At 45.2% G+C, this 18,594-nt stretch overlaps 1 protein-coding gene and 1 long non-coding RNA gene across 14 annotated transcripts in view; one reads left to right on the forward strand and one right to left on the reverse strand.

Moving 5' to 3' along the window:
- Window positions 1-1,029, reverse strand: part of LOC111092723 — a 29,186-nt gene extending 28,157 nt beyond the window's left edge. Inside the window, exon 1 of the long non-coding RNA XR_005379748.1 lies at window positions 882-1,029. This is a non-coding gene — a long non-coding RNA (uncharacterized LOC111092723). The remainder of the gene's footprint in view (window positions 1-881) is intronic.
- The window catches only part of PRMT8 (protein arginine methyltransferase 8), a 104,468-nt gene that overhangs the window by 11,949 nt on the left and 73,925 nt on the right, over window positions 1-18,594 (forward strand). The window lies entirely within an intron of this gene.

Below are 18,594 nucleotides of genomic sequence, written 5' to 3' on the forward strand. Positions count from 1 at the left end.
GTGTGTGTGTGTGGTGGGGGAAAGACGGTGCATGCCTCAGGTCCCCTCCCTCTTGAAAATGCAAAAGAGTCGCGCTCACCCCGTCTCCCTCTCGTGTCACCCGCTGCTCGCTTCTCTCTCCCCAAGTCCCAAACCCTGGGCAGCAGCGCTCCCCGGCCCTCTTCTCTGGGCTGCATTGGGGCTCCACCGTCCCGGCTTTGTGCAAAGCTGGAGTGGGTGATCCCGGGGGCCACGCCGGCTCCCTGCAGCGCCTTGACCGTCTCCAGCCGCTGCCTCCTCTTTACCCTTGAAGCTCCAGCAGTCCCCAGCTCCCGGTCCCCGCAGCCCCGCGGAGAGCTCCGGGCCGTTTGGGGGGCCCGAACCGAGTCGGTGATGATGGGACTTGGGCAGCACCACCGGACTCGCTCGCCCAGATCCGGGCCGGGGAGAGGTCTGCAGCCCTCAAACGTTTGAGCGGCCTCGGGGGCGCTCAACCCGGGTAGGCAGCCGGAGCCGCGGCCCCCTTCAGGACCAGGGACAGCGGCCGCCCCTGCAGCAGCCGAGCCCGCGCCGGGTGGGGGTTGCGCGCCCAGGGCTGCGGCGACGCGGGGTCTGCCGCCACGCGTCCCGCAGCGGACCTGGAGGAGGTCGCTCTAGCTCCGCAAATTGCGCTCTTGCCAGCCCCCCCGCCCCGACCCCCACCTTCGGCAGCCCAATAGCTGCCCTTTCTCTGCTCTCGAATTGGCCCTGAGCCTCCAAGAGCCCTGCTGGGTTTTACGTCTCAAGACTGGAGGCTGTGTTCCCTGGCCTCGTACTGACCCTGCTGTCGTTACAACTGGGCTAGTCCGTTGGCTCTAGGCACCTGTAGTCACGAAGGGGATCAGCGTGGGCAGCCCCCTTACCTTCCCGGAGAAACGGTGCGCCGAGGTGGGGGTGGAGTGGGGTATGTGTGTGAAGATCATCCCTTACTCGGTGGCAGGAAAAAGACAAGAGAGCAAACTCCCGGGCTCTATTAATAGCCGGGTGTCTGGTGGGGCTGCCGTACATTTCACATATGGTTACCCATATGCAGCGTGGGGCGGGGATGGAGGTGTGGCGCGGGGATTGTCCCTCTGTCTTGCTGGAATGCAAAAAGGTACAAGAGACCCTTCTTCATTAAGGTCTTAACTGCAGCTAACCCTTACCCCACAGCATAGGCAGCAAAGCTTTTAAAATCCCCATTATCGGAGAGACTAGAAGCAGCATGCATCTGGCAATTGTCGATTTCGGAAAAACAAACACGCTCTGGGGCTTGAAAACAGTAGGGCATTCAGTAGCTAATGCTGTCTCCTTGAGTTAGGGCAAAGCCAGCATGCCTAAGGTCCCCTCACACTTCCTCTTCCCCAGCCCGCAAGGGCGCCCAGCTTCACAGCAGAGAACTAGCTTTACTAATCCCCTTGCATCCTCCCTCTGATCGCCCACCCGCGGAAGAGGTTGCTAAAAATAGCTCAGAGTCAAGGCTGCACTTCTGTAAAGTGTTGGACCAGTGGGCACGTAGCAGTCCCTGCAGCCAGGTGGCTGGAGCGCTGGAAGCAAGAAACAGCTTTCTTCTGCTCTTCCCTCCCCCCTCTCGGTTTCTAAAAAAAAGTTTTCACGGGTCTCTAAGCCCCCGCACCGCGGGGCGGGGGCACTGGGTGCAGACCCCCTGGCCAGATTCCGCACAGTGCAGTAGTGGCTGCTGAGCTCCCCACCTTGGCCAGGGTTAAAGGCGTCCAGAGCAGGCAGAGAGACGCGCGCCAGGCTATTTTTACTTGCTTCCCCCGCGGCTCCACGCTCCCCCTTCTCAGCAGTCGCACATGCCAGCTCTGCTCAAGGCATCAATGAAAACAGCAGTAGAGGCGGCGGAGCTCCTGGGAGGGAAAAAAAAAAAAAAAAAAAAAAACACCACGTCGCATGCCTGGCACAAAGGTGTGGGGGGTGCAGACCCAGCTGGGCTTCTTGGAGGGCGGTGAGTCTGGGGGTTCAGTGCTTAGCAATTTCCCTTGAGAAGGAGAGGATTCACACTTGGTCAAACGTGCCCAGTGGAGGCATCCAGGCGCGTGACAATCACTTGGTTTTCCTCCAGGAACTGACTGTTTTGGGAATACACCAGGATTAGAGCAGTACTTCCAAAAGTGGAGGTATTATGGGTTTGCCTGCATTATGGTGGGAGAGAGAGGAAAGGATACCTGTGTGTTTGCGTGTGTGTATGTGTGTCAATGGTGGTAGTGGTCCTTGTTGCTGATTCAACATCTTTATCAGACCCTGACTCTGTACCAGGAATAATTAGGTACTCCAGATTGAAAGATAAGGGCAACCAGACCTCAGCCCATAGAGGAGATCACAGTCTGATGGACCACAGTGCGCAATAATCCAGATAATTCTATAGCACCTTTTACTTTTGTTGGTGTCATTTGCAAGCACTTTATCTCATTTCCTCTTACGATAATCTTGTGAGGTAAGCAAAGGTTACTATTCATTCCATATCCCATTTTATAAGTGATGACACTAGAGTCGAGAGGTCAAGCAATTTCTGAAAGTCACCTGATGGGCTAGGACAGCCCTGGAACCAGACTGCCACCACTTTTGACTCATTGCCCCTTGCCCTACATTTGCTACTTTTAAAATAATGTTATGTGTGAGTAGGAGTGTGTGAGGAGTCAGGAGGGCAGAGATACTTTTGGAGGGAGAGATGCCATGTTGAGGGTAGGCAAGAAGGTGTTTCTCTCTTTTTCTTTACAAGATAAAGATAGGGAAAGACATTCTCATTGTCAGACAGAAGGAGAAAGTGAAGAATAAAGTTGCTTATATTGTGAGCAAAGCCTTCCTCAATAAGTGAAGTGCAGAGTTGGGGCAGTGGAAACATCAGCGCACAGGCTTGGTGGGCACAGTATGTCCTGGGTGGCTCTGAGTGCGCTCTTTAACTACTTTGACTTCAGTCCCCGTATGTGTTCATTTGGGCTGGTTCCCCTTATGGTACAGAGTAAGCATAGGATATAAGAAAATACTGTGACAGCCCCTGGCACATGATATACATGAAGCAATGTTAGTTCTATTTACGCTTTATCGGGCTCCTTGATATACTTCTCTTCCTCAGCTAAAGGCATCATCACCTCTGTTCCCTGCATATCATCAGAAACTTTTGATCGGCCTTCTGAAAGATCTGCAAAGCCTCTAGTTTGACTATTCCATCCTACTGTCCTATTCAGCTCACTATCAGTGCCCGAGGCAGGTCATCTTCGCTTTTGCCCTTTCCACAGCAGTATCCTCTCAACTGCTGGTCCTCTTCTCTAATCCCGCCTCATTATCACTGCTCAATGGGGTTTCAGAAGCACAAATCTGCTCACGATCACATATCTCTTTAAAAACTTACCATGTTGCCGTACTGCAAACAGGATACAAAATAAAGCCCCGTTTTGCTAGCATAGTATACAAAGTCCTTTGGTACCTGCCCACTGCAATTCACTGTACAGACCACTTCCTGCCTGAATTGTTTTGTGCATACTGGTCCCTCTGCTGGGCTGCTCTTTCTCCTTCTTCTTGGGGAAAAAAGTCTTCCTCAACTTGCAACACTCAACCCAAAGGTCATTTCTTCTGGGCACCCTTCCCAGATCTGCACTTATCCTCCACCCTCATGGGGAGTGAGTACTCATTTTCCTTCTTCTGTGTTCTTAATAAATTTCTCATTTTTCCTATTGGCTTTTTATATGTCTATTTCTTCAGTTAGATAATGAATTTTTTTTTCCTTTTTGGCATACCTTGTTCCTAACACTGTGCCTGACACACAGTGAATAATAAATGTTGACTGAATTGATTCATGTGATTATGCACAAGCAAGCTTATGAGCCTTCTGGATTTTACTCATGACTTTCTGAAAATTGGGCTTCCTATCTCCCTCCCCTCTGCTCTTATGGACCTTTAAAACTCAAAATGAGTAAAGATTCTGGGAATCAAGTTGCTGCAGCAACTCAAAGAACGGGTACATTTTGGTTATTCATGTACCTATTCAGTATTCTGTAATTACTGACTCTTACTATGGGGTGTTCATCTGAATAGCAGATAAATGGATTAATCACAATGCCCAATTACGAACCATGGTGGGAGATAATGGACTTTTCTGAGCTGCTGCTTGCTTTACTGATTCTTGGTGAGAGCCTGATGCATTATTTATGGTGATGACTCCCTGATTGTGGTTTTAGCACCTCAGAGGAAAGCCCTCAGGAGTAAGAAAAGAGTTTTAGCAAAGGAGTCGTTTGGGAGACTGTTTTTTTTTGTTTTGTTTTGTTTTGTTTTTTTAATGTTCTATTGACTTACTGACCCAGGGAGAGGGAATAATTATGGGTTTAGAAAAATCCTACAATGGAACAATGGGGTTAGGGTAGTAGAGAGTACTGCTCTATGAGTTAAGGGGAGCATTGAGCTGACTTCTGACATGGAGTATGTGGCTGTGGCTAATGGATCCCACTCCTCAGGAAGTTCCATCCAGCTGATGTGTGTGGTCCTATAATATAAAGGTCAGAGAATTGAGGAGGAAGAAGACAGGAGTAGGCAAGACACAGGTCCACTTCTTTGAGGATGGTCTGCATCCATGTCTCCTTCCAAAGAGTGTGGGAGCTAACTCACCATATCATCTCTAGAGCCAGACTGCTCAGATTAAAATCCAGCTTGGAACTCAGTAGACGTGTTGTTAGGTTGAATATAGCTTAACCTCTCTGGGCCTCTTAAAATTGTTGTGATGATTAAGTGAATTAATTCATGCAAAGGGTTTAGAATATGGTGAGTGCTCACTAAGTGTTTATGATTATTATCCTGCTAGCTTGTAGGAGTCTTGCTGAAAAGTGCAAACCAGATGAACTCTCCCACTTCCTTGTTTCTCTAGCTGAAATGATCCATAAACCATAATCCACATCGATTTTTCCTCCCTCAGAAAACAATGATTTCAATCCTTAAGTGAGTTCAGAAGAATTAAGAAGATACCCACATTCTACCCCCACCCTCCCCCACCCCGAGAAATTTGGCTTTTCAGAGAGTCCTAAATTGGCTTTTGGCTGTCAAGGAGGGTGAAATACAACACTCTCATCTCCAATTCAGGAGTGGGTTTCATTTCCTCTTCTTTGCTAACTGCAATGTGAAGTGATTATCACATACCAGTGTGGAACGTGCAAAAATCTATAAAAACAGTACTTACACCTTGGAGTCTACTGTGCCAGCAGGGGAAAAGTGGGCAGCATGACAATATGTGAACTGCCAAGGTAACTGGAAGCTGGATCATGTTGTGTGAAATGCAGGCATTATTGTACCATTGTGAACAGACTTAGTGGAGGCATAGACAGAACACAGGCAAATGGGGATCTCCAAAAGGTCACTTTGTTCAAGCTGCGGCTGCTAAGCACACTTACTTAACCCAGGATATGTAATGGGCTGCTTGGTTTCTCACTGAAAAGCTCTAGAGAAGGTAATTTCCCCAAACTTCTTATGTATGTCAGTAGGAAGTTCTTCTGGAAGTGGAGCTCAATCTCTTCTATGAAATCACCTTTGTTTACATTATTCCAAAAGGAGATAAAAACTGTCTGGGTGCCTTTGGGATTTTGGACTGTATTAGGGCTGTCTCACCCTCATTACTAGCTTTTTTTTTTTCAAGGTATTCCAACCTCTGTGTCTCTGATAGTCTGACATTAGCCTTCTTGTATGAATAAGTAGGAAAGGATTGTTTAAGAAGACTTGCCTTTCCTGTGTAATCCAGCCCATTGGATATTTCACACATCAAATGGCTTTTCCACTTCACTTGTTATCAGAATTCCCTCAAGCATCACAGCTTTCCCCAGATTTGTAATGGGTGACCCATGAGTAAAGAGCTCTTTTAAAAGTGTAATTTTGTAAGAGCAAACAGCTTGATGTGCACATTTTCATAAAGTCTTAGTCTTAAAACTGGATGGAAACTCAAATCATTTAAGCCAAGACATGGAAAATCTTGCCTGGTATCACAGAGATCTTCGGTGCTGATGTTGAGACCATGTTTACTTCTAGGTCAATGCTATTTAGACATTGGCATTTAGACATTGGCTTTGATCCTTTAAACATAGCATCTGATTTATTGTTTTTATTTTTTGTGCTAATTTTTTAGTAGGCCCTGTTATAAAATGTTGAAAACCAGAGTTTCTGTACATATAATCTAGGAACATAAACTCTGTGTATAATGAGATCGTGGTCCTTTCCACGTGACCTTTAAAACACCTCGGCATACAACACCTTGTTCAATGGATGCCATCATACATTACATATAGGCACACATGCATTATACAATGTATGTCAGACATACGTTCATAACACTCTGGGTTACATATTATCTCCATTTGGTGCCCAAGAAGCCAAAGCATAGACAGTGTTACTTGCCCAAGATCCCACAAGTAGTAAGTGATGGAACTGGGATTCAAACTCTTCTAGCCACCACAACTGGTGCTTTTTCCAGTTTATGAGGCTATGAAGGCACCTTAGGGACTAGACTAGAAACTTAAAATATGAAGAGAAAGAATGGGGAAATTAAGAGGAGAAATGAGGTTTGGTGGATTTGGAAGAAATTGAAAACAAGACATCAGTCCCACCTTCCATTTTCTGGGCTTTCTTTCCCAGCCTCTACCACCACCCTGCCATCCTCATTTTCACAGTCATCAATGCTATGCCCTGTGGGTGGCAGGGACCTGATATGACTTGTGGCTGGGACAATCCTCGTTCCGCACTGCCTACTCATGTAAGATATCCTTATGCCTGGAGTCCTCACTGGTGGACTAGGGGAGAAACTCTTGTCTAACACACTATGCCCCTTTTGGGGGGTAAAATGAATTGCAAAGACTTCAGAACAGGAACTTTGGTTTTTAAATGGATCTTTGTGGTTTTATCACCTATGTTTATTTTCTAGGGCTGCTGTAAGAAAGGACCACAAATTGTCTGGCTTAAAACAGCAGTAATTTATTCTCTCACAGTTCTGAAGGCCAGAAGTCTGAAACCCAGGTGTCAGCAGAGTTGGTTCCTTCTGGAGGTTCTTAGGGGGAATTTGTCTCTCCCTCCTTTCCTAGCTTCTAACTGTTGTCAGCTATGCTCAATATTTCTTAGCTTGTCAACACATTGCTGCAATCTCTGCCTTCACCTTCACATGGCCTTCTCCCCCATGTGTGTGTCTGTCTTTCTTCTTCTTAGAACCACACCAGTCATACTGGATTAGAGCCCACCTGAATCTAGTATGACTTCGTCTTAACTTAATTACATCTGCAAAGAACTTTTTCCAAACAAGTTCATATTCATAGGAGGTTAGAACTTCAGCACATTTTGAGGGAGGGTGACTTGATTCAACTTGATTCAATCCATGACATCATCTGACACAATGTCCACATATATCAGGTTTGGGTTGAAAATGGCAGACAAATGACTGAATGAATACATAAATAGGCCTCAGAACAATTGCAAAGTTGATGAAGGTAGTCTCTCTCCTCCAAGTCTCTTTGCTCCTACTTGCTCAGCGGTCCACCTTGCCCACTGGCTTCTCAGTGTCTTGATCGGGACTTCCTTCCTTGTGCAGTAGAAATAATTATAACAAAAGCTGCCATTTTAATGTCCATATTGTGCGTTGGGCACAGTGTTAAGTGCTTTGTAAGCATTGCCTTATTTAATTTACACAAGAAGATTATAATGCAGCTATTTCTATTTCTATTTTGCAGTTGAAGAAGTGGGAACTTGCAGTGGTTGATTATAGAGCTAGAAAGTAGCCAAGGTGGGGTATTCTCAGAATTGGAATGTGCTCTGCTGTTGACTTGGGCCTCCTGTTTTTATCCACATCCCCAACTTTGAGCTTATTCTTATCTTCGCCCCACACCAGCTCCCACTTACTGAAAGCTTCAGGGGATTTGGGAAGGAACTGATGCATTTCCATGCATATTCCAGAAAGGGCCTATGGCTAATTGGAGCCTGTCACTCTGTAGCAGCCTCCATGTATTAGATCCCCTCATCCTCCTAGGAGGTTTGCTTTGTCATTGCCAAGGAATTATTTTAGTGAAGCCCATTACTAGCTTATTTGAGGGGCAATTCTGTGAGGGCTGGAGGGATAAGGATTTTCTTGTTATTTTCTAAACAGTTAAACCATGTGGGCTACCGACTTCTGGCCTGAGGCGGTTTTGTGTGAGGTTAAGTGTGTAACCTCTGGGACTGGCATGCCTGGTGTCAGATTTCAGTTTACCAGCCTGTGCAAGTTAGTATCATCATCTGTGCCTTGGCTTCATCATCTGTGATATGGTAATAGCACTTTATCCCATTGAGTTATTAGGGGGATTAAAGTTATTTCACATAAAGCACATTTCTGGCACATGGTAAATGCTCAAGAAAGATGAACTGTTATTTGTAATCTGGGTTTATCCAGTGCTGCCACAAAAGGGGGAGCCGATGAATGGAGAGCCTTTACCACTGATGTTATGGAGCTAGTTTCAGCAGAGCTGGAGCAGAGCAGCCAAGGGAGGGTGTCTTTGATTTAGGTCAGTCAATCACTGAATCACCGACTCAGCTGGAGCCATGAAGACCGTGAAAACAAGGAAGGCTTTTTAGCACCCCCTGGTCACTAGCCCCCCATGTAACGTGCTTATGTCACTGGAGGGCTGGGGTTCTCTGTGACCCACAGGATGGCCTACCCCCACTCCCAGCTCTTGGAAGAAGATGTCTGGCAACATTTAAAGAATGAGATGGAAACCTCCCTGGGTCCCTACAAATGTGAGAGAAATGAGGGATGGGAGAGTTTTAATCATGCTCTGTGGTAGACCTTCTGAGGGAAGGCCCAAAACCTCAGACTTTGTCTATGCCCTTCATAAGCCTTGCTGCTAGAAAGAGAGCAATCCCTTCTTGGTTTACTGGATTGATTGATTAGTAACTTTCTTCCATGTTCCTACTGAAAGAAACTGAGGCACAAGAGAAGGGAAGAGATAAGACTGAGATATTTTCCAGGCTCATGTGGCAAACTGGATGTTTAATGACTGACTTAAACTCCCTGTTCCCTCCCCTCTTTGCCATAAATCTAGCAGAATATATTCACTGCGTGTGAGGCCTGACCTGGGGGAGGTTTAGCCAAGATGCAACCAAGCTAATGCCACTACAGAGGGAAGGGCCATTAGCAAATTAATCAATTAGGGCCCTGTTTGTAGCTCTCTTGTGCGAGGTAATCTCTCCTTAGCTGAAGTAAAGTAGAGTGGTGGCCTTCGAAGGCTGGGCCTGCTGGCAAATGAAAGGCTACAATTCCCATGGACAACCTTAAATTCAGGGACTTCATCTGTCCCTGACAAGCAGTTATGACAGCTGCTCTCCAAGGAGGCTCCATCAGACAGTCCCACAAAAATGATTACAGCCCCATCAGACATGTATACAAAATCCTAATTAAGGAATGCTCTCTACTTGTATGCATTTGGTCAGCTCTTTCCTCCAGGTACATGGCAGGAGAATGATGAATATTTATTGAATGAATAAAGATAATAAACCTGTATATCACATATATGCCACACCAGCTTTCTTTTTGTTAGAATTTCTTTCTATTCCCCCTTCTCCAGAATTAAAGTTATCCTTCCAGGGTGGTATAGGGGAGCGTTTTGGAGTCATATTTGAGCTTCAGTCTCACCTTCTTCCCTTTGGGATTATAAAATCCACCTGACAGGTTAGCCATGAGGATTAAATTTGATCATGGAATAAGACATAGAAAAGAATCTTGACAAATGTTTTCTTTTTTCCTCCCGTTGTAACTGTTGATTTGCCCAGCTTTTGTTTTGTTTTTAGGGGAAAATCTGTAGTACAAAGCAGAAACAGTAACTTCTAATGTTCAGTCTGAGTGGATATAAATGACCTAGTCCAGACTGTAGGCTGTGTGGGTGTCTTTATGCGCAGGGATATTTGCATACACCTGTAGGTTCATCAGGCAGAAGCACATGCGCAAACACTTACAGACTTGTCCTATGTGGTTTGCAATTAGTAGTAGGAGATACATAAGGTACAGATTTAATTACTAGCCTGGAGCTTCTGAGCTTGACCCAGGACCTGACGACCCAACATGGGGGAGTGTGCTGTATGTGGGACCCATACTAGGGTGAGGTCAAGTGTGGGATTCTGAGGGAGAGTCTTATAGAGATAGATCTGTATTGCAGGGTCAAAAAAGTTATGCAGCCCTGACTTGGCTAATGTGCAACATTTATTATGCAATTCGGGTACTGTGGTTTTCCTTTGGGCTGGGTTCTGAGTCACCTTCTTTTCTAACTACCCACTTTGCCCAGGCCATCTTATCCCTTCTCTTGGCTTCATTACTAGTTTTTATGCTGATGATTCCCAGACTCCAAGCTGCAGCCCAGATCTCTCCTTTGAGCTTGGACCCTCATAGCTGACTGCCCATGGGACATCCCCACTGAGAGACCTCACAGGCTCCCCTGTGGGATAGCATTTCTTCCTAGCAACCTGCCTCTCCTCTTGCTGATTCTTATCCTGCTTAGTATTAATCTACCAGTCACAAGCCCTGACTTGCCTATCTCCTTTCTCCACAGTGAGTGATGATTCTATATCCCACAGGTTTGTCTATTTCTTTGTACTGAACTTATCCTCCTCTTTCTGGCCCCACTTTTATAATCATGGTTCATGGAGTCCCATCTCTTGCCTGGACCTCCTGGGCACTATCTACACATCTTCCTTTTCCTTGCTAAGATGTATTTTAAAAACAGCATGAATCTGGTTATATTTCTCACCTCCTTAAACCCCTTCGGTGACTTTTCCATTATTATTAAGAGAAAGGTCCCCTCCTTACCATTGTTCACAGGGTTTTGCCCCTGAGTGCTTTTCCACCTTCCTTTCCTTTCCTTTCCTTTCCTTTCCCTTCCTTCCTTCCTTCCTTCCTTCCTTCCTTCCTTCCTTCCTTCCTTCCTTCCTTCCTTCTTTCCTTCCTTCCTTCCTTCCTTCCTTCCTTCCTTCCTTCCTTCCTTCCTTCCTTCCTTCCTTCCTTTTTTTTGTAGGATTTTATTCATGAGAGACACACACAGAGAAGCAGAGACATAGGCAGAGGGAGAAGCAGGCTCCCTGTGGGGACCCTGGTGGGGGGCTTGATCCCAGGATTCTGGGTTCACACCCTGAGCCAAAGGCAGATGCTCAACCACTGAGCCACCCAGGCATCCCCTTTCCTTCATTTCTTATAAATCCTTTCTGCCCACTCCAGCTATACTTGACTGTATCCCTCTCTTTATTTTCTGGGTACCTACTACTCATCCTTTAGGTCTCTGCTTAGAAAGCACTGCTTCCTCGAAGCCTCCCCTGATACTACCCCCTTATCCAACCTTATCCAAATCTGGCTTCATTCTCCCACACATGTGATCCCATAGTACCTGTGCATCCTCTGTCATGACACACATCACACTGTACTTGCTGATTTCCTTGTCTAGAAGTCTACCATAAATTTTGTGAGAGTAGGGGCTCTGTCTGTGCTGTTGTTCATCATCAAATCCCAGCACCCACCATAGCGGGTTTATTAGAGGTTTAAAACCATTTGTTCAATGAATGAACACTGCTACATGCACCTTTCTGGTATGGAAAATGTTCTATGGATGCTGGTGTTTATATGGTTATCTATCTATTGGTCCCTTCCTAATACACTGGTCTCAGCCATGTCACGTAGGTTCCTACCATAACAAGAAAGTCTCCTGACCCAAAGCTATGCTGTAGTTAATCTGTCCCAGTTAGATATTGACTGCTGTTGGCCAAAGCATTTCTAGAATTGCAGGAAGAAGGTTTATGGTCATGGCAAACTGAGTGAGAGCAGATTTTTGGATAAACAAGGGTATAAGTTTAATATCCTCCTGAACAGGCAAGGCATAAATTCCAGAAAGGGTGGGGGTCAGAGTTTTGCCTGAGCAAGTGGTAATTCCCCACACTTTAGCAGTGGCAAGATGCAGCAGAGAGACCATGAAGGCTCCTGAAAAAACCTTGCTTGAGGCAGAGGAATTTAAGGGTTCGGACCAGACAATATATACCCAGCATCACTGGCTCATGAGCAGTGCCCAGATAAGGGAATCTGAATCTCCCAGAGGCTCTGGCTCCTAACCAGAGGCACTCCTAACTGCCGACTCCGGCTCCAGGACCCAGCTGCTCTGGAGAGTGGGCATGACTCCTGCCCCCGGCTTTGCCCAGGCTACGTTATTCAGGGTATATTGGTCCAGCACTGCTATTCACTCCTCTGTTTATAAGGTTAAAGATAAGATGCTCCATATTCCAGGATGTGAAGAAAACCAAACCAATGGCTTGGGCTGCCAGTCCTGCAGGGTCCTTGGATTTTTCCCACAAGGCCATATCTGATGGCTTTTCTTGGAGACTTCACGGAAGCTCTGCCAAGCCTGCACCCACCTCCTTTTCTTTTTCCAGCTCTGCTTCAGCATCAAAGATCCACACCACAGTCTTAGAGCTCTTGAGATCTGTCTCCCCACCTCTGGAGTATATTCCACGTGATCTAGTCAAGACAGTCAGGCTCTGTCCTAAGCACTAAGGAGGAACTGCCTCAACTTGCCTTGGCTATTTGCTCTAGCTCCCTAGGCCCTGAACTGATACTAGGTAGTGTAGAAAGAGTTGAGAAACCAGGAGGCAGAACCCATGATCCAAACTCTGTTGTCATCTGCCTTCTATGACTCTCAGCTACCGAATGAAAAATGGAACTGATCCTAATCTATCTTACCTGATAGGGGTGCCTCTGAACTAAATGAGACCATGGGAATAAGGCCATTTGGGAAAGGGAGGAGGTATTGTGCAAGACTTAAACTTTGTTGTGATTCATTTGCTATCTCAAGTGCCTCCCAGTGCAGCGTTATGCCAATTTCCCCTTATTGAGTTGTCAGTGGAGTTGGAGACAAGCTCATCGCCATCCTCCACATGGCTTCCCCTTCCAGACATGCCCACGTGTGCTAAATTCGTGCTGTGCAAAATGGGAGATGTTTTCCCCTTCGGTGGCAAATGGCATAGAAAGTGGAGGTTTGGGGAAAAGCAAAAAGATGCTGTCAAATCTGGGCTTTGGCTTGGTAAGGAGGAGACCTCTTTTAGGGTCCTAACTTGAACAAAGGGTGTGAGGATAGGCAGCTTGCAGGCAACTAGCTATTTATCTGGGAAGAGAGTGATTTTTCCTCCAGAAACCTCTGCCTTCATCTTTGCTTTCCACCTGCTGGCTCAGTTTCCTCTGTTCTCTCTCATTTTCCAGGCTTGGGCTTCTAGGCTTCTAGGAGCAATGGCTCTTTCTTTTTCAGGCAGGAGAGACTGTGAAGAGTTTACCATTCAGGTGGCACAGGGAGACAGCCTCAGTTTCTTGGTTCTGGGCTCTGTGGGCCCGGATGTTGGAGAGAATCCAGTCTCTGGCAGCGACTCCTTTAATACCCACTAGACCAGGCAACTGATGCATAATCTTACTTGGTGTCACAGGTCTAACCTGTTCTGAATGTGTACAGGGCTAAAGGAAAAGAAAGGGAAGATTTGAACTTCAAATTTCTTAAAGCCATGCTTCTTTGTTGTCCCCAATATGCAGTGCTAGACCATCATTTCTAAAGTGTTGGACCTGGCTTATCTCCCAGATACAGGCCCAAGCCAGGATGTTGTACTCCTTTGGATATCACCGCTGGTGTCAGAAGCTGAGCTTCATACTGGGGGTCTGGGAAAGGGGTTGGTCCTAGGTTACCATTCTCTGACAGGACCTCACCACCAACCTTGGAGACTCCCCCCTTAATACCCACTGTTATGGACTCATTGCACATGACCAATCCATAACATTAGACACTGCTGCTGGTCATTGAGTTTTTCTTTCTTTCTTTCTTTTCTTTCTTTCTTTCTTTCTTTCTTTCTTTCTTTCTTTCTTCTTTCTTTCTTTCTTTCTTTCTTTCTTTCTTTCTTTCTTCTTTCTCTCTTTCTTTCTTTCTTTCTCTTTTTTTAAGATTTTATTTGTTTATGAGAGAGACACAGAGAGTTCTAGGCTGCCTTAAATACCATGCATTGCTGTTGGTTTTAGCACTTTCTATCTTCTGTATTTTGTTTATACTGGTCAGCCAGAAGCTCAGGTTTCATTCAGGGCTGGTTTCTCAGGGCTGTGTAACTATTTGCTCTGGCTTTGTCTTTCACCGAACTTTTCCTTTTACCAGGCCTCAGATCCCCAGTTGTGAACACAATGGTGATAAATAATGGGAAAACGTGAGCCAAACCTGTTCGTAGTTTTTATTTCATTTGGCCTCATAGAGGCCAGCATTTAAAAATCAAGAGATTTCTGATTAGAAGATAATATCATGGGACACTGGCCACCTCTTAGAGAAGGTGCCCATCCTCTTCCAGCCATAGTCCCCCTGCTTACCTATGGTGGGTGTCATCACCTAGATTCTTGCATTCCACTGGTTCACATCACCAGCTTGGTCCCCTTGAACATGTCTTTTTGATTCTTGGGCTCCTTTGTATTGAATCTAGTCCCTTCTCTTTCTATAGATGGGAATCCAAGGCCAGAAAGGGTAAAGGCTGACTCAAGGGTGCACAGTGAGTTAGTGAAAAGCTAGGACCAGAAATAAGAGCTGTTGGATCTAAGAATGACCCTAAGTGGGAAGGCTTTGAATGGAAAATGTTTTGGGCAGGGGCTGTCACTGCTGGCCCTACAGCTCAGGATCTTGACCTTAGAGCAATACTGCTTTACCTAAGTCTGTATTAAAATTTGGGAGGCAGTTTCTACTAACCTTGATTCCATGTTGTTCTAATTTCTAACACAATGACCTTGAAATAAGAATTACATATTCTTTCTTCAAAAGATCGGCATGAAGGTCAAGTGAAATGATAGTGAGAGTGTACTTTGCATAGTACCCGGTTAACATGGTAGCTGTAATTTTGTTTGTGGTGGTAAGTGTTGGTCAGGATTGCTATATGCTCACATGTTTTAAGCGAATTCAGAAAAGCAGACCTGGTTTGCATATGGAAGTTAAACCCAAAGGGATCTGAGGCCACATATGGGCCCCATTCATCTGGGAAGGCATTTAGGGAGTGGAAGGGGAAAATGGACTCAGAAATCCTGCCTACAGTCAACTCTGGCAGCATGGAAGCCCTGACTTCTGTCATTTGCTGACTTCAGGGACAGGGGGCAGGGGTGGGGGGCGGGGAGTAAGTCACTTAAACTCTGAGTCTTAGTATTCTCTACTGGGCCTTTTGTCTAAACATCCATCCAATTATTCATTTAACTAGTCACTCCTTCTACAAGCATTTACTTGGATGTACTATGTGCCAGTCCCATGTCATGCACGATGATAAGCCCTGGGGATGCAACCAAGTAAGAAACAGTCCTTGCTTTTGAGGGGTTTATGCTTTAGTAGAGGTGTCAGACAAGATACCAGCCATTATAAGGGTATTGTAAAGACTGAAGGGAGCATCTATAGAAGGATGCTGTTGGTTGACAAAGGACAAGACTTGTAATTTAAAAAAAGATTTCACTATTTGCTAAGAACAGCAATGCAGGAAAAAGAGAGGCAAAGGGATGCCTGCTGAAGGCTGCATGCTTCAATACCTTCTGTTCCTTAATATTTATTAGCACAGCAAAACCATAGACTTTCTTCTATATAGAGATGAAGGTTAAACCTTCCCCTCACTTGTCCTGTGGTTGCGCAGGAGAGGAATTTAATGATACTCACCTGGGGAAGGGACCATGGCACTCATGGAGGGGGAAATTCCATGATTCTTTTTTTTTTTTTTTAATTTATTTGAGAGAGAGGGACTACGAGCGGGGGTAGGGACAGAGGGAGAGGGAGAAGCAGATGCCCCACTGAATGGGGAGCCCTCCTCAGGGTTCGATCTCAGGCTCCCAAGATCACAGTGTGAGCTGAAGTCAGATGCTTAACTGACTGAGCCACCCAGGTGCCCCAATCCCATGATTCTTAATAAGTGATCTTGGGACCCTCTGATTAGTAATGTTAAAAAGCTGTCCTAAAAGGAGTCTTGTAAAGTATTGAGGACCTATCATTCTGTGGAGATTTATCTTTCCCTAATAGGCAGATGGCATGTTCTGTGACAAATTTCTTCAGGAGGGAAGGTGGTCAAAGGAGACTTGTTATAGGGAATGATATCTGAGTCTACTTGAAGACTTATTGGAGTTGTCCAGGTGTGGGTTGGGCAGGTTTGTGGCAGTAGACAGGGAGGAGCTGGTGATTCTAGGCAGAGGAATAGCAGGGACCAAGCAAGGCCACAAGGCCTGGGCGCAATGCATCAGGGAACACAGAGAAGGGCAGTAGGACCAGAGAAGTATTTGGGGAGGAACCTGAGGAATAGACAGGGCTCTAGTGTGGCAGAGAGTAGAGAACTGTAATGCTTGGTAACAAATGTGGACTCTATATGTAAAGACTCCAATAGCTCCAGCTTCTGCCTATGCCTCATGAACAAAGTGCTTGCTAACAGCTAACCCAGTTTTCCTGGGCTCTGGAGTGCTCAGCCTCCTTTGAGATAAAGCAGGGCAGAACAAGCCATTCATGTGGAGGAACATCCAAGAGCCAGCACAGAGTGGGGCCAGAGTCAAGCATGGAGGGTGGCAAAATGTGCCCTGGGGACTCTCTGGGATAGAGCTGCTTGGTGTGGGATGAAAGTGGGCCTCCAGGGCTGACTTCCAACTGCTCCATCATGGCATTTCAGGTCTTTTCTTTGCATAGCTCCCCCAGACGCCCTGTCAAGGGGATCATTCATTCATTTATTTGCTCATTCATTCATGCCTGCAAACAATATTTATTGAACACCCAGTGTCAGGTACAGTTATATGAAGTGGGATTACCGTAGCACCTGATGGTGCCTGCATTTATAGAGCTTTCATTGTATGCAGAAAACAGACATAAACCAATACCCAAATTATTATTAGGTACCAATAAAAGTTCTGAAGAAAAATAAAGTAAGGAAATAGAATGTGATGGAGGTGGGGTGTTTGCAGAAAGGGTAACCTGGAGAGGCCACTCTGGAAAAGTAAGATTTGAGTGAAGACCTAAATGAGGTGAATGAGGAAACCATTCAAATACATGGACAAAGCAGCTGGTGCAAAGTTCCTAGGTGGGGGCAAGTTTTGGGTGTACAAGCAGTAGAATGAAGTCCAGGCTGATAGAGACTAAATAGCAGGAGGAGGTTGCAGAGGTTACAGGTCCTTTTAGGTATGAAGGGGATAAAAGCTTAGAACCCAGGACACTGAAGGGATGGCAGTTGGACTCTGGGCCTTCCTACTTCTCCTCCAGCACATGGCCTTCCTTTGCTTCAAGATACTACCTTTCCCAGGCTCTAGGAACACCCATAGGTATTCCTTGGGCAAATGATCAGTTCGTCTTGTCCTCTTCCTCTTTCCTATCATTATTTCTTTTTTCTGCTTCAACTTTATTAGTAATGAAGGTGACATTTTAAAAAAGAATTTTCTTTAAAAAATATTTTATTTATTTATTCATGAGAGACACACAGAGAGAGAGGCAGAGACACAAGCAGAGGGAAAAGCAGGCTCCCTATAAGGAGCCTGATGTGAGACTTGATCCTGGACCCCCAGTCTCATGCCTTGAGCTAAAGGCAGACACTCAACTGCTGAGCCACCCAGGCATCCCTGAAGGTGACATTTTGTTCTGCCCTCTCTCAATTTTTTTTCTTTTTTTAAAAAAATTGAAGTACAGTTGACATACAACATAGCAATTCAACAAATCTAGACATCATACTATGCTCACAAGTGTAGTTAGCATATGTCATCATACAACACTATTACAATACCATTGACTATATTCCTTTTCCTGTACCTTTCATCCCCATGACTTATTCATTCCATCACTAGAAGCCTCTACTTTCCACTCCCCTTCACCCATTTTGTCTATTCCCTCACTCTTCTCCCCTCTGGCAACTGTCAGTTTGTTCTCTGTGTTCATGGATCTGTTTCTGTTTTTTTGTTCATTTATTTTTTTTAATCCCACATATAAGTGAAATCACATAGTATTTGTCTTTCTCTATGTGACTTATTTTACACAGCATGATGCCCTCTGGTCCATCCACATTGTCTTCAATGGCAAGATGTCATTCTTTTTTTAATGGATGAACAATATTCCATTATATATATTTATATATACCATACCACATGATATATATATTCATTCATCTAAGGATGGACACTTGGGTTGCTTCCATATCTTGGCTATTGTAAATAATGCTGCAATAAACATATGGTACATATATCTTTTCAAATTAGTGTTTTTCTTTTCTTTGGGTAAATACCCAGTAGTGGAATTGCTGGATCATTTGATATTTCTATTTTTAAGTTTTTTGAGAAGCCTCCATGCTGTTTTCCACAATACTTGTTCCAATTTACATTCCCACCAACAGTGTGTGAGGGTTCCCTTTACTCCACATTCTCATCAATATTTGTTATTTATTTATTTTTTTTGATACTAACCATTCTGACAGGTGTACGATGGTACCTCATTGTGGTTTTGATTTGCATTTCCCTGATGATTAATGATGCTGAATATCTTTTCATGTGTCTATTTGCCATCTGGATATCCTCTTTAGAAAAATGTCTATTCAGGTCCTCTGCCCATTTTT

The sequence above is a fragment of the Canis lupus genome, chromosome 27 (genome assembly GCF_011100685.1).
Source record: "Canis lupus familiaris isolate Mischka breed German Shepherd chromosome 27, alternate assembly UU_Cfam_GSD_1.0, whole genome shotgun sequence".
In the NCBI taxonomy this organism is placed as follows: domain Eukaryota; kingdom Metazoa; phylum Chordata; class Mammalia; order Carnivora; family Canidae; genus Canis; species Canis lupus.